This window comes from Sipha flava, unplaced genomic scaffold, assembly GCF_003268045.1.
Source record: "Sipha flava isolate LNK unplaced genomic scaffold, YSA_version1 107_pilon_pilon, whole genome shotgun sequence".
Classification (NCBI taxonomy): Eukaryota; Metazoa; Arthropoda; class Insecta; order Hemiptera; family Aphididae; genus Sipha; species Sipha flava.
In genome coordinates, this window is record NW_020271724.1 from 508,241 (window position 1) to 524,599 (window position 16,359).

Sequence of the window (16,359 nt, forward strand, 5' to 3'; positions counted from 1 at the left end):
CGCGCGCGCGCGCGCGCGCCCACTCTTCGGAGACGTGTAACGCGTGTGTTGCACTGTTCGCAATGTACACGCGAACAATGTGCGCGCGCACGCGATAAAACAACGCGCCTTGTTTACACGGCGATACGGAAACGTATACGGTGTACGTAAGTACTGCCGCCCGCCCACGGCTGCGCTTGTTAATTTGCACCCCGTCAGCCGTTCGCATAAATAATGCGCTTCCGGTCCCGCGTGCTCGCTTGACCACTGTTTCCCGGACGTCCATTTCGTGCCCCGTTGGCCGTCGGCGGACAACGAACGCTCGCGTATTCTCATTAACGTTTCGCCCTCTGCGTCTCCAAACGTTTCTTCGATTACCCCCCCCCCCCCGCGATATTCCGCCGCGTCCGTTTTCCGTAACGTTCGCTACATTAAACGTATATTATAATACACGGGTTCGCTTATATTTTTTTCCCATCCAGGACGAAAAAAAAAAAAAATAAACGTTTTTACTTCCGAAAACCCGGAACGGTTCGAATAATACGTAACACAGTTATGCTAAACCGACGGTTCTTAAAAACTTTTGTGTTCCTATTTAATATGCTAAAACAACTCCACGGGGTTTCGACGATTAGTGATGCTCATTTAAAATTTCTTAGAAAGCTTTTTATCAATGTTTCGTCTTACTTTTTTTTTTAATTTCCTTCTTTATAATTCGTACGAGAAAAACAAAATAAAGTTATTTTTAGTAATTCATAAGTCTCGATGTAAACAATGATACAGTTTTATTTTTTTTTTATTTATCAGTTCTTAAATATTTTAAGTGATGGAAGAAAATTAATGTGTAGTATGTGTTTACACATTCATACACGATCTATACATACATTTAGCAAATTAACTAATGGTAATGTGTTTCAATTTAATTTGACTCAAAACTAAATAAATTGATTAGGTAATTTATGTCTACAAAATCAGATTACTCTGCTCTCCCCAGTATGGCGAAATGCTAGCCAACGTATAGTATAGTGTATTCTGTTAAAAAGTTTTGAATCTACTAAAACGTGGTATGAACACTGCTTTCATTTATTGGACTAAGCATGACACCTAAGAGTATCTACTGTAGTTAAAAACTATTAACGTCCGACAGGTGTGTATATTGAGAGGGACGACTTAATACTGATTGTTATATACCATTTATATCATTTCATTACAATAATATTATCATTATTACGAAAACCTTGATAGATTACACTTCGTGTTACCCAATGTTATGTTCAGAGGTATTGGAAATATAAAAATAATTAATAATAAGTATTATTTTATTACAATATATTTGGTCAAGGGTAGTTAAAATATTTCAATAAAACGTTTATATAAATTTTATATATATGATTTAAAAAATTATAATTATTTTTGTATCAAAGGTTATACAATATATTTTATATTCAAACCAACGAACTTACATTGTTATTGACCATTCAATGAAAAAGCACTTTAAAATAGGGTGAAAGTTTGTATTGCCCGAATGATTGATAAAATCTATTATTTAGAGTTATTTAAGTAATTCATGTCACCATTTGATAATTTGTAAATAAATTATAAGCCATAATTTTTGAGTCTTTAATAAGGGAGTTAACTAAATAAACTAATTATTTTGCCATTCAAGAACTTTTTAATTTTCTTTTTGCAAAAAGTCACCAATTGTGCACACAGTAATATTTTAAAAAGTAAACATAATATAAAACAATTTTTTTTAGCCATTATTATTGATAGATATTTATTTTGTATCGGAATAATTGTCAGCAACATTTACCTACTACTGTAGATCCCATCGAAGCATTTGATTAAAGTCAAATATGACTGTTTAGTAATTAGACAATCATTATAAAAGTATTGATGCAATAATATTGTATGAATTTAAGTGAATAAAACCCATAGATTTTAATGCGATTTCAATTTTTGAATGACATCTCAATCGCGAAAAGTCCTTTAAGGATATTTAGAATCTTTATTGGTATGTAAGATAAAATTATTGGAAGTGCATTTCAGATGGAATGAAATTGATTGAAATTTTTTGATGTTAAAGGAGAGTGAATTCGGTGGACACGGGTCTACCATTATAGACCAGTCGATAGTCGATAGAACGAATGAGTTTCTACAGATCTAGTACATTGATTTTTGTACATTAAAATACGAATTTTATAAAATACATGATTAAATTAATATTAATAGTTCAGGTATATAATTTTGAGTTCGATCTCATATGTCAGACGACATTAAATGATTTGAATATTTTGTAATTATTAAGTAACAAAGTAGCATACTCATATTAATTTTATAAAATTTTTTTCATTAGAAAGTCTTGATAATTTAGATAAATTACACATAATTTACTTGAGTATTTGAAAAAAAATACACTATTAAAAAAATATATGTGTAGTATAATAATAAACAAACATACATGGGGTCAGTGTAATGTTGTGACACTTTTATAAACGTATAATTATAATTTAAATTCTTTTAACTGGATATATGGCTTAAAAACATAAACAATACGGGTAAAATAAGTAAAATAAAATAATTTGAAAAATCACCGAACTTCTAGATCGGGTGGATTTTTAAGGTTTAAAGGTACCCGAGGATAACAATAGATTTAAAATTGAAGTGAAAATGAAAATTAATAAATTGTATAATTATGGAAAAAATATAAAAAAAACACTATTCGGGAATTAATTTAAAATAATAAATTAATCAACATAATTCAATTGATCAAATAATATTATATACAAAACTTGAAGTATAAATCTGAAATTATCCATAAATAAGCCCAAATAAGAAATAATGTATGAAATGTATCGTCAACAGCACTATAAAACATCCCAAAGTAAATACTAAACAAGTTTACAGTCTAGAAACTACTCTATGTGGATAAATTATTTCAAGTCACATATTTGTGGGTGGTATTTCTTGCTTTGTATACATTTTAATGGAATTCTACAAACGTTATAGTTTAACTTCTAGTTCTAACACCCGTGAACAATTTAACTATATTCTACCAAAGGCATTAAGTGATCCATTTTCATGATAGCGCATATAACCTTAAAATGCTTGATCAGTGAGTTTAATATTTACAAAAAAAAAATCAGATAATTGTTAAAAAATATTATGATATTCTAAGTCATCGATTTATCTAGTGATAACACGTAATAAAATCATATTTTATTTAAGTGAAGTAATAGGTCATGAAAGTTAACTAATCAGAAGTAATGATAACATTTTATTTACAGTAATTATGAAAAATATTAAATGAAAATTACTGTTAATCTACATTTGTTAAAATTGGTATTTTTAAAATTACTTGATTTTCAGACTTTTATTTAAGAACAACAAAAAATAGGTCATTTTAAATTTAGTAGAGAAACGGCTATTTACTGGTGTTTTTTGTGTTTTTTGTGTTAAAATTAATTTAAAATGATTTGCATATTGTCTAGATTCGGACACGAAAACATTACAAAAAACGAAGAAAAAGTTATTTAATTAATTTTTAAAAAAATGCACGATTGGTAAACACACAGCTGTTTATCTACCTACGGCGTACAAATTAATCGAAGAAAATTATTGCGTATGAGAAAGTCTTGAAATCTGTAACTCATATTTTTGTAGGATTTGTCAACTACCTTTTAATCTCTGTTTAAGCTTTGTCGGAACGAACTAAATTTAGAGTTACGGTACAAATAATTTGGCCATTGTCCAATACAGCGCACATTATATTCTTAACGTGGCTTATGGGAATTTACTGATTCTCATGTATTTTGTAAACCCCAAGAGTATAATTTTGGATTCTACCATTTTAAAAATGTTTGTTTCACGAATACTCTGGAATATAATTATATTTATGAACATTGAAAGTGTTATAATTGAGTAAATATTTTAGAACAAAAAACGTGCCATACAAAAAATATTTATATTTTTCTGATAAATAAAATTCGATTGAATAAATATAAAACATAATTGCATTATTTATTTCTTTTATTTTTTCATTTTACTTACTGATGCAATATTATTGTAAGTTAAAAATAATTGATAAAAACTATTTTGTTTTTGTGTTATAGAATATTTATCAGTGGTTTACGTTATTTAGTTACAGATAACAATAGCGTCACCATGCTCGATTAAAATTGTTCAATTTTCTCATATGTCAGTATTCTCTTGATACTTAAGATAAACAATGAAATAATTGTTATAGTTTTTTTTTTTTTTGCAAACTATACCTTATTATAATCTTATAGTATGTACTTTCCTTCATCCAAATTTAGTTGGATCTTCTGAATCATCTGAAGTATGTATTTGACATCAATAAGCAACACTTTGGAAATAGACAATGAGTTCAGTGTGTGCATGTTATGTCATTTTACGTTTTCTGAACAAAAGTAATTTCTTGATTCTAATTTGCACAATAGCGGTTTATGGTATTTTTAGGTATATTTATTGTAATAACTTTTTAAAATAACACCATAAAATGGTTGGCTCTTAACTATATCAAAATCATGGCTGTAATTGTTTTAATTACCTAACTTTAGGCAAATAAAATATTTTTACCTAAAAAATGTAATTTTTTATAACTTCAGATAGATTTAATTTCTCACTATCGATGTTTACTAGATAGCGAGGCGTATGTTGACATATTATGCTTGCATGAAAACGAAGTTTTGTGTTTGAATTTAAAACATCGTTTACCTAGTATTTCGTTGACACAGTACAACACTACTAATACTGTTCAACAGACGTCTGAAAAACCATGATAGATTTTTAATTATAACTTTTGTACTTTTGTGTACTCTCTTCGATTAATGTATAATGTCTGGAGAGAATATTAAAAATACAATGGTGATTCTACGAACATAAGAAAATATTTTAAACACCAGCTAAGCATGCATATACGTATTGTTCAGCATTAGATATAATTACTTAGAGTGGCGTAGCCAGAAGGGGTTACACCTCCCTCCAAATATGTTTCTATTATTCTGTAAAATGTACAATAATTTTAAGATATAGATATAATGTTACGTAACATGTAATCATTTAAAAATTATTACAACACTTCGTCAGTTATTTTATATAATGGCGGCTCTAAAAAGAATGCGACTCCAAGTTTGAGTATCACTAGTCTAGACATCTAAATTAGTGTGGTATTAATATACAATATGATTTTATTTATATATATTTTCGGTTGATATCAATTTTTCTTTGTAATTTAAAGTAGTGACAATTTACAATCGTCCTTTGGTTCTCAAAAACTCTCAAGTTAAAAATAGTACACGTAATCAAATTAAGTGTGAAATTTTGTGTGTTTTATATTATTTTGTCCTCACAATCCGATCAGACCTAGCATTCAGTTGAGTTTTAAAGATTTATATAATTTACTATTGAAATTAATAAGTAATTTATTTGATAATGATTTACAATACTAACTTAATCATTTATGAAATTCCAATCATGAGAATTTATCATTTCTCTATTTCAAACATCATTACCACAAAACAGCAATTTTACGTATATTAGTGTCCGATTATACAATCAAAATAATTTTAGAAATTGTCTCGGAAAGTTGGTGTATTATTGGATGTGACTTTTGTGGTGAGAGCTATATATTATATTTCTGAAATTTATTACATCCATGCCACCATACCACGACAAATGGCTAAATTTTGAAATCCCTTTTCTTCGCTAACAAAATTGTTCTAATACATATTACGCTATTTAATACTAAAACTAAAAATAACTAAAAATAGTTTTAGTAATAATTAGTTCTACTATTTATGGCTTGGAAACTAAAAAATTCGTATTTTTGAGTTAGTTAAACTATTTAAAGATTGTGGTATCATTGTTTTCTATTTTTGTATGAAACATATTTTATTATTATTATTATTATTATTATTATTATTATTATTATTATTATTATTATTTATTATTATTATTAATAGCTTATTTTTTTAATTAATTAAACACTTTACATTCGACAGTTACCTTGGTTTTGGATTTTTTTAATAGTTATAAATTTAAAACATTCATTTTTTTATTAAAATATCATTACAAATGCTATACAACTGTGTTCTTCTATAATCTAGAATTTTAAATTGTATCATGAATACTATATTAAATATTATTAAGTCTCACTCTAATCAAACAATCAGAGTTTAAAGTATATTTCGCATGAGTATATTTTTGGATATTTTATACTTTTTTTTACTCAAGTTTACTGATTATTATTTGATTTATATTCATTACAATGAATATTTTGATGTTTAAATAACTAGTTTATACGTAGAAATAAATATATGCGTAGCCTGTAGAATTATTATATGTGTAATTTACGACTGGTATCGAATTGAAAATAAATAATTTAATTATATATATATATATATATATATATATATTATAAACTCTTATTATTAATATTATTATTATTATTATTATTTTGTTTATTTTTTTTACTTTAGAATATTTATTTGTGTACTTATTCACGAGTCTCAAAAATTAACTAAATTTTGTTCTATTTTATTATTTTAAAATTTTAATATTACTTAACGTTTTCATTAAGCTGGATAGAAATTCTATACCCCTAATATTCACGATAGTATTTTGTAATTTTTTCTTATATATTCGTGATAAAGAAATAAATTGATTCAATTGAATTTTAGTGTAATATATCAACGCTAATAGTATAATTAGAAGAAGTTATGAGAAAATATTTAATAATTTAATTTTTTTTAGTGCATATCTCTTTGTTGTTATTGTTATTATATTATTATTATTTTTTAATTATCAGTTTTTTAGTTAATATCAGTTATTAATTTCGTAAACTTAATATCGATTAAGCATAAATAGGATGATTCTTACAACTCATTTCAGATTAAGAATAATAGAATAATAAAAGAAAATATATAGACTATGAAATGGTAAAGTTTATGAAGTAATATATATCGATATAATGATGGGCTCAGGGTAGAGCTGTGAAGTATGGTATTGACATCGAAATGGTTAAATTTATGACTTTAAAGCATGGAAGCGTATCTGATCGAATGTGGGACATCAAAGAAGGTATCATATCTCATTTTTTACTGTTCAATTATTTCTTATGGTTGGGTCAAATACAGCCAATCTTACATTTGTTTTAATTTTCAATTAGTTAAAATTTAAAAATTATTATAAAAACACTTAACAACCAAATTTTTCAACCGAAGGCCTTAAATTAATTTTTATCCACAGTGAGTTTTGTTCTTTTTGAACCGAGCCCCTTATTGTTTGCATATTTCAGTAGTTCTTAAAGAATATTTTCTTTTAATTATTATTTATTATTTAATCATTTTAAGTAAAACAGATCGAATGGATAATAAATGTGTTTCTGTAATCAATACCAATAAATAATATATATATGTGTAAAGAATATATTATAATTCTTTAAATTATATTTTACCGCGCTCTGCACGGTTAGTGTGGTTATAAGGTGATTAGTAATAACAATAATAATGATAAGCAAGTTATGATAAAATAAATTAATTGTAATAAGGAAGATATGTAATATTATATGTTAGTAGTTTAGGAATTGACATTTTATTGAATAACAAACATTTATTGTCGTTTCTTTATGTTTAAGTAAGTTCTGTATATAATATAAATAATATGTAATAATAATAAATAAAACTTTATGTTTAGTGCAACACAATACCAGTGTGATTTGTTTGTGGTCAATTCCTGAATAAAATAATTAACAGTCTTATATATGTAAAAAATTATGTTTTCAATACTTAATACCAAAAAATATCTTACCGATGTAAAAAAAAAACTAAAGAAATTAAATTTCAATTAACATTTACTGAAAACGCTGGTATAAGTATTCAGTAAAACCCTATTATTTTTTTTAATTTACGATGACAAAATTTTATCGAATACTAGTATGCCCTAAATGAGGTCGTATTTTTATTATTTTTTGTCAGTCTCTTGCGATTATTTAGAAAAAGGTTTTGAAATTTGTAAAATAACTTCCTCTTAAGAATCAAATATATAACATTTGCAATTAGATATATTTTATAATTGTTATGATTTTACTGAGAATTCTTCTGGTTAAAATATTTTGTATACAGACAAGAAAAATGGAAAAAAGAAACATATATCACAGTAAAATCATTACATTTCTCGTTTCATTTTTAATCTAAAATAGTTTAAGATTACAGTTGAACTAGTCATTTTGACTTGTATTAATCAATGTAATGGAATAATTTGCAACGAATAATCTATGTGTATTATTTAAATTTTAAATCACTATTTATTTTACAAGAGACATTATTCATTCAATTGTTTTCATTCAAGGCGTAGTACAGAGCAATTGTCTACAACTGTGGTCACACAGTTGACTACGACGCGTGCAGTCATCAGTTCGGCTTAGCACAAAAAACATTCTAATTCTGTAGAATTAATTATGTAGTATCCCTCCTCTGCCATCGTTCTGTTTGCTCTACACTGCTCCTCATCGGACCATCACCAATGGGTGTGAAGTCCATACATGTGATTATTTTCTACTTAGAGAAGAGGATACAAATTATATTTCTCCACTTTATCCTCCCAAATGAAAGAAATATCGACAAAAACTTCAGACGGTTGTTTCGATGAAAAATTTAAAAAAAAAAAAAAAATGTTTTCATTAAACAGATTATAATTAGTCAGTTAATTTAACACTGTATATTTTACCCCGATGCATAATCATAAATTGAATAAGTTTATTATCAAATATTTCAATATTATTCATATAAATAAAGAAATAAGTAAACACTTAAATCACACCAAAACGTTATGAAGATATAAATATCAACATACATTATGGTACGAGTTTTAAAAAAAGTTTATAATCAAAAACTGTTCCCTTAATCGCAGTCTAAAATGTTGTGTACTATTTATAATGAAACTAATTTGAAATTGTAATATTAAATTATTGAAAATATAATTGTGTAAACAAATTAATTTGTGTACACATTTAAGGATTTTTATTTATTTTTTATTACACTTCGATAATTCGACAAATTGTAGTTAGTGAAAAACCTTAGATATTTTTAATTGGTTTTGAAGGAATTAATGCTTTGTACCAGTCCAATGATTTTGAAACCTCCATGATGCCATTTTATCGATTTTCATATAAGTATGTATGTTTGAGTATTAAATTTAATATTATTTAATTATTTATATTTAATTTTTCACATATATATTAGATGTATTATAAAAACAACAGTAGTAATATATTCTTTTAGTCGTATAAAACATTATGTTACGGAACACCTTGCATGTTGGAAAATATATATATATATATTTTTCTCTTTTTGCTCTTTGAATTTCCAGAGTTTTACTTTATCATAATGTTGTTCCGAACAAGGAGAAAGATATTTCATAAAAAAAAAAAAAAAAAAAAAAATGAAAAATAAGAATAAAAATAGAACATTTCGTTAATCTTTCCATGTCTTTTATTTAGACGGGCCTAATGTTTTAAATTAAACAAGCCACTATATGCTTTTCGTTAAAATTCTACCACCTAATTTATCTTCGGTGTACGAATTAAATACAATTACGTTTAATTAATTAATTTTACATGTAATTCGGTTTAAATTAAACAGAACTGAATTAAATTATACTTATATAATTATATAGATGAAATTATTTTATAAATACATGGTTCCGTATGAAAGCATACAGGCATATTATCATATATATATATATATATATAAATTTTACTATGAATATTATATAAAACTGCATTATAATATTTAACGTAGTGTAGTTTTGAAGAGAAAATTTACTTAAATATCAAATGTATGCGCTTACACGCATTGTATAATAGCGCTAGCGTACATGCTAGTTGGTTTACTTTTGAATTTGTTGACCAATGTATGAATAAGAATAAATAATACATGAGGTTTTAGTTTGATGACTTCAGCACATTTTGAAACATAGTTTAACACAATCGTATTATGATTATATAATTAATTATAAAAATTATAATTGGAATAGAACTCGCAACATGTGAGTTATATTGTTGAAATTAGTTTAAAAATTATACATCAGGGTGGATGTATTATAGAACAATTTCAAATTTTTAATCTCCTACGATTTGAAAGTCAATCTCCAGTTGTTTGTTGACAATAATTTTATACTTCTAGTTAAAATTGTTTTTACATTTACCAGTAATAAGCTTATTCACATAAGCATTATATATAGTAATTATTTTTTTTAGTCGATATTTATACTAAAAATTATATCCAGCTCTGAGTTGCACACGATATTATTAAATTTTTAGTTTTTAAAAGCCAAATATATTAATGATATTACTTATTGTATACTTGAAAAAATAAAATGAATACGTATATATAACTTCTCTGTACCTGTTTTTTGAATATAACAGTTTGCGTATTGTATATAAGTATTGTTCTTTCACAGAATGGAACAAAAATACTTTTAGAATACATTTTTTTAAACATACACTAATGAAGAAATTAAATTCCTTAGTTTGTTTATATTAGATTATTGATGTTAAAAATTTACTACTAGAATCGATATGATTAAGGTATAATCAAGATTTGTTTGTTAATATGTATGTGGTTAAATATATATGATTAAAAATCGACTTGATAAAGACATCATAGTTCTGAACTACCACAAATAAGCACTACCTGTCTAGATAAGATTGGTAGGGGTGTTTGGGAACTTTCTGCATAGCATTAAGAAAAAAAAATAAACGATGTACAATACATGGTAAGTAGTCATAAGTTTTTCAACATATTCAAAAGTAGAATAGTTAAAAGTAACGAAAGAATGAATAAAAATATAAACCCAGAACATTAAAGAAAACAAGGGCTTCAAGAGAAAAAGTAGTGAAGAAAAAACAACAAAATCGAAGATACCACCACCTGTCTAGCTATCCTTACCATTGGCTAGTGAAATCATAGTAATGAAATTAATCTTCCATCAGAGATTGTTAAACACACTAGGAAATGATCCTAGGGGGGTGTTAAACAAAGTGAGGTAAAACATTAATATACAAAAAAAGAAAACCAACTATTCACCAAAGACAAAAAGAGAATTACCAACTTTAAAAGAAGAACAGAATAATTACGATCCCATAAATCAACTAGAAGATCCTATTAAACTATTAGAAGAGATCCACAAGATATTACTTCAAATTCTGGAAGTAGGTAAACTGATATATGACAAACTTGAAACAAGCACGAAGAAAGTAAAAATCATTGATATAGTTTGTATTCCTATATTCGAACGAAAACGACTAGAAGGAAAACTAAAGCAAACTGAAAAATTATTCTCTATTATTCAAGAAAATTATAAAAAAGAAAAATCATATATACATTTTTATCTCTCATCAAGTGTACTCCATTGTACGACAAAGTGCAGAATCGTTTGTTGGTTATATAAAAATTAAAAATATTTTTTTTCGGAATTAAATTGTAAGAAAAATAAAAATTTTAGCTTAAAACAATATATAATTATTTTACAAACGATAAGCATCCACTTCTTCTTCTGTGAGTTTCTATTCATTCCGGGATGTTAAAAATGATATCTGCATTGCTCTCCTTGTCAAGTGATGTCCGAAATTAACAAACTTATGTTTACCATAACAATCATAGAGATTTTTCGGCCAAGATATTCTTGTTCTTTCTACACTTATTTTTCCTTTTATCTTTCCTAGTAATATAAGCTGGAGTATCACTGATTATTTCTCTTAATGTTTCCAATATATTCAAGCTTCCGATCTTTTTCTGTGGTTAATAGTTCTTTGTGGTTACCCATTCTTTCCAGTACTCTTTGATTAGTAATTCGATCCGTCTATGCAATTTTTAATATTCACTTATATAACTTCATTCCAGAGACTTAATTTTTTCGCATATTAACTCTATTATTGTCCAGGTTTCGATTCCATATAATTATATAGAGCATTGGTTCTTAATCTGTGGTCCATGGTCCTCTAGAAGTCCACGATACTCATGTTGAGGGTCCGCGGTAAACTTAACACATAACATACGTTAGTACGTGACATGAGTGCATATTGTTGTATTATTATTTATTATTTTTTTTACATAAATATTTTATTATATAATGTATAGATTTAAAAAAAATGATGTTAAAAAATTTGTATCTTAAGTACAACATCAACCACCGCATTAAGTTGATAAAAATTCAATTATACTCATATTAAAAAGAAAAAAAATATAAATCTAAAATAATTAAATTTATATCATCTGAAAAATTAAGTGTAATAAAATTAATTATAAATATATATGTTTTTTTATGTTTACTAATGTAATTTATTATATAAAATAAATATAATAATGTTGGTTTTAATAATAATAAATGTTTCGTAAAAAAAATGGTAAGAAGGTACGTAATTTCTAAAAATCTTTCATAAGGGGTCCGTTATCTGTAAAAGTTAATATACCGTTGATATAGAAAACACATTACACCTTTTTTTTTTTTTTAATTTGACGTCGTTCGCACATCACAGCAAAGCAATTACATACACATTACACCTCAATAGTCTGATTTTTGTAGCAAAAGACAGATCATGACGCTTGAATACTTTGGAAATTTTCCGGAATGCTTCCCTAGCTTCTTTAGTTCTATATTTTATTTCTAATGAATGGTCCAAATTTATATTTATTATTGTTTCGAGATACCTAATTTGTTATTCTATATGTTTATATTTAATTATTATATGACATCTTGGGTTACTATTCTTTGACATTATTAGAAGCTTAGATTTTTTAGTTTTTTTTTTATTAGTAATCAGACCATATCTCTCGCTGACTTTTAATATTCCTTCCATTAAGTTTCATAACCCCACAATGTTATTTATGGAAACTACCGTATTATCAGTGTATCTATTGCCATTTCTCGTTAACCTTAATGCTACCTTCAATTTTTATTAGAGCTCCACGGAAAATTAATTTCAAATATATATTAAATAATATTAGTGACAAAACAACCCTGCCTCACTTCTCGTTTAATTGAGAAATCCTCCAAAAGTTCTCCATCGACGCATATGGCTACTGTTTGATTCCCATATAAACTACTTATGATTTTTCAAATCTCTTTTATCCACTCCAATTATATTCAGTATTTCTATAAGATTGTTATGTTGTTCATTATTAAGTATCCATTAAAAATGTTCAATAATTTGAACTGATTTATCCGTCTCTATTCAATACAACGCACGGTTATATTTCCTCTTGGTAAGTGGATATTACTTCATTTCACGTCAAGAATGTCTAAGTTAAAATGAACTTTCATCGCGACAAAGAGAACACGTTGTACAACCTTAGTGTTTCGATCGATTTTGTATTTTTCACCTATCAACGCATAACAATATAATATTATTTATTACTATACCCATCAAATTCCACCGATATATTATCTTATTTGTTCGCCAATGATAATTGCCGCTATTTATTATACTGATTAAAAATACCACTCTAAAATGTACCATCCACAGGCCACATGACCGTTTAGATCTTGCAATTAATGACAGTTCATCGATATATATTGGAGTAAGCGAGTGTCCCGCATGTGACGCAATATAATGTACAAGTTCATCGGCAATCTGTAGAGGTAATGTGGATAACCATGTTGAATATTCATCGGCTAACCCCAACCGATTGTGAAATGTATAATGAATTCGATCATGAAAGCATATACAGAGTGATTGTTTTACCAAAAATTGAATCTATTCTACCGGTCGACTTACGCGTGTGTTTTGGAAACAAAATATTATTGGTAGGTACGGGTTACAAAACATATACAACCGCGATATCAAATACTATGTGAATATTATCTTTACTTCAATTTAAATTAACTAATTGTGTTTTTTTAAACAACAAAATTACTATGTTATATTGCTATTGGTTTTGAACTTAAGCTAAATGTTAATCCTTATATTTAGAAATATCCAAATTAAAAATTTTAATTTTATTAGTATCTTGTGTATGGGTATTAGGATGAAAATAATGGCCGTAAGAAATACCACAACGGAGTGTGTTAAATTACATATAACTGTAATATTTATAATTATAAATATAATTGACTGCCAATTTAATATTCAATCTGCACGTAATAAAACTGCATGAAAATATATTACGTTAGAATATATAAATAAATGAAAAAAAAGTGAAAAAAACTGTTTCAAATTAAGACATTACATTTTTCAAAAAACTATTGAGTATTTATTATTTTGATTTGATTAAGAATAAAAATTAAAATAAAATTAATACATTGATTTAGGAATATGGACAAATATACGTTGTATTCTTCACATTATACATATCCAACCCCAACGCACGTTTTATCCGCGCGCACAAGTTGTTGCTTCTCACTACCAAGGAACCGCTATAGTTATGTAATTTTAGTTAGATACCACCGTACCATAATATATTATTTTTATGTGATTAGATCCCGTTTACTTACAGTAATATCTTAACCTGTAAGGATGAAAAAAATCTTTTCCGGATGTAATGTCTATCAAGTAGCGTTTGACACATTGTTATTAGCAATAACTTATCGTCTACATATTTTTGAAACAAAATTGTTTGTTACACCAGAGTACATGTTATTATAATCATTATGCCTGTTATATAGTGCGTATGAATAGATCGAGTACGTGTGCGTGTGTGTGTGAATAATTTTGACTCATTTATGCATAACGTATCGTGTCATCGTTCAAACTATAATGTTAACGTCATTCTACCTCGTCGTGAATATGTGGTACACGAATTATATTATAATATAACATGGTAGCTGTCGGTACTCGAGCGAACAACGTTAAACGGCCGAAAGAATTATGCGCAATTTATTTATACTTGAGAAAATATAATATTGTACACGACTAATTTTCTACTCCTCCCCGCCTTTCATACGTAAAATTTTGACCAATAATGTAACATTTTTATACTGCAAAATGAGTACCCGTATTTAAATAATCTCTCCCGAACGAACTATCCGAAACCCGATTAGCCTTTTACGTCGTTTTGTTATTTTTGTTATTTGAATTTATCACACTGGAAAGTGTATGATTATAATTGTTTAAAAAAGAAAAAAAATGTCTCATCATTATTATGGTAATGATATCGTAAAATTGTATATTGTTATTTCGACGGATAATAGATAACTTCACCAAACACGTTTAAATAGAATATTGTAATACAGATATAATTTATATTTATTCTAAAAATTAAGAACTATTTTCTTCAGTTTTAATTATTATTTATTTTATTCGTTACTTTTTAACACACGAAGCGATCATTTCGTATACCATTCATACCATTTATCATGTAATAGTATCACTGCCGTAGTGGAAAAGATTGATTGAATAATGACAAAAATGTAATTATTGTTCGTTTTGGGCCGACTGGATGAAAAAATGGACGTTTCTCACGAAAATTACAAAATATTCTATTCAAAAATCTAATAAAATATATATTATGTGTAATACTATGTTTTAGCTAGATACTATAGTGGTCGTCTTGTATATTACTATCGGAAATAGAAATGTATAAAATGTTGCCGTGTTTGTCAAGTCTCTATTGATCGTAATATTATCGACGACTGACGTGGTGTATAACAGTCACGTACTCACTGATATAATAATAATAATATTAATAGTTATAATAATAATATAGCGATTACTGATCGACGTTTAATTAAGATGATAACATTCTATGTATACATAAGTCTTATAATTCATCCCTTGTTTGATTCGTTTATGCATATTATAATTTCGGAAAACAGACGACGCTACTCTATACATACATTATTGCGCTCTGCATCTATACATAGTAGTCTACGCAAGAACGGTGACGACGTGCCACAGCTGATGTTTTGTACTATACTTTAACGGCCAGTTCACATAATTAACCGAAAGTATAATGAAAACGAGAGAAGACGCACAACAACCATCGCACCGACGTTCGCGTTGAATATTAATAGACCCATACATTTTCACGAAAATAATATTTTATAAATCGACAGAATTATTGAAAATCATAGATGGCACGCGTATGTATACTAAATATCACGGTTAAGTAGTGGAGACCAACGTAACTTGGAAATAATTGTTATACTCGTACAAGTAAGTTTGTATTTCGTTTCAAAACACAGTGTACGCTTTACAAATGATCAACATTACCTCATGAATCTACTCTCGACAATTTAAATTAAAGTATTAAGGCTTGCACGTGGTGGGATCTCTGTAAGACTCTTAAAGCAACTTTTCCAAAGACATACTTCAGTATTTTATCATGGTGCGTTTTACATTATATGCACTCTTCGAATATT

The 16,359-nt window shown here is 26.9% G+C and overlaps 1 protein-coding gene across 1 annotated transcript in view; it reads right to left on the reverse strand.

The window, feature by feature from the left end:
* The window catches only part of LOC112686015 (adhesion G protein-coupled receptor E2-like), a 170,363-nt gene that overhangs the window by 126,296 nt on the left and 27,708 nt on the right, over positions 1-16,359 (reverse strand). The gene's annotated exons all lie outside the window — the stretch shown is intronic.